Source organism: Pteropus medius, unplaced genomic scaffold, assembly GCF_902729225.1.
Source record: "Pteropus medius unplaced genomic scaffold, Ma_sr-lr_union100, whole genome shotgun sequence".
NCBI classification, from domain to species: domain Eukaryota; kingdom Metazoa; phylum Chordata; class Mammalia; order Chiroptera; family Pteropodidae; genus Pteropus; species Pteropus medius.
Window position 1 is genome coordinate 1103856 of NW_024342648.1, and position 1292 is coordinate 1105147.

The window sequence follows — 1292 nt, forward strand, 5'->3', positions numbered from 1 at the left end:
GAATGCATATACTGTAAGGTTACAATCTCTAAAATATTAAATTCATTGAGAAGTCATTTTTGGCCCAGCCAGTGCTTTATCCTGGTGGACATATCCTTTGTACTTGAAAAGAGTATGTGGTCTATACAGGTTTAAATTTCAGATTTTGGATAATGTTCTAAAAATATCAATTCAATCAAGGTAGTCGATAGTATTGTTCAGATCGTCTGTGTCTGGGGTCAACAAACTTTTAATGTAAAAGACCAGATAGTAAAATTTTAGGTTTTTAAGCCACATAGGGTCGCTGTTGCTGCTTTCTTGTCCTTCCTTCTCCTCCTTTCTCTCCCCTCCTCCCCTACCTTCTTCTTTACTATTCATTAAAAGTGAAAAACCATTCTTAGCTCATGGGCTATTCAAAAACAGGCTGTGAGCTGCATTTGGCCAGTTGTCTCCTCCCTCTTGCTGAGAGAGGATGCTGAAATCTCCAACTGTGATTTTTGACCTGTCCTTTTTACCTATTAATTCTATCAATTCTTGCTTCATGTATTTTGAAGGTATGTTATTAGGCATAAACATATTTATGATTGTTTTATCTTCCGGGTGGATTAATTGCTACTTTTACTATTACGAAATACATCCCTTTATCTTTGGTAATATAGTTTTCCTTGACATCTGCTTTTTCTAATATTGGTAGAACTGCATCAACTTTCTTTGCTTACTATTTACTTTTATATGTTGTTTCCATCCTCTTCCTTCCAATCTATTGGTGTCTTAATATTTTAACTGTGGCTCATGTAGATGGCATGTAGTTTGGTCTTTAGAAAATCCTTCTAATAATGTCTGCTTTTAAAATGGATTGTTTGGTCTATGACAATGCCACCCTGAACAAGCCCGATCCCGTCTGATCTCGGAAGCTAAGCAGGGTGGGGCCTGGTTAGTACTTGGATGGGAGACCACCTAGGAAGACCAGGTGCTGGAGGCGTAAAAAATAAAAAATAAGGGATTGTAAGCTGACAAGGTCCTTGCAACCTGTGAGGTCAATCAAGGGTTGCCTCACAAAAAAAAAAAAAAAAAGAAATAATAATAAAATGGATTGTCTGACAAATTTACATTTAATATAATTACTGATATGGTTGGATTTAATGCTACCATTTTTTTGTTCATCCCTTCTCTTTTTTGTTTTTGCTAAACTTAGTTGAGGCAAAATGTACATATGGAAAAGTGCACACATTTTAAGTATACAGTTTTATGAGTTACAACAAAGGTGTACACAACAAATTCAACATGAAGAAATAGAACATTTCCCTCGCTCT

General features: G+C 35.8%; 1 pseudogene; it reads left to right on the top strand.

The window, feature by feature from the left end:
- Positions 1 to 842: 842 nt before the first annotated feature.
- LOC120605945 (uncharacterized) lies at positions 843 to 961 on the top strand (annotated as a pseudogene).
- The last annotated feature ends 331 nt before the right edge of the window (positions 962 to 1292 follow it).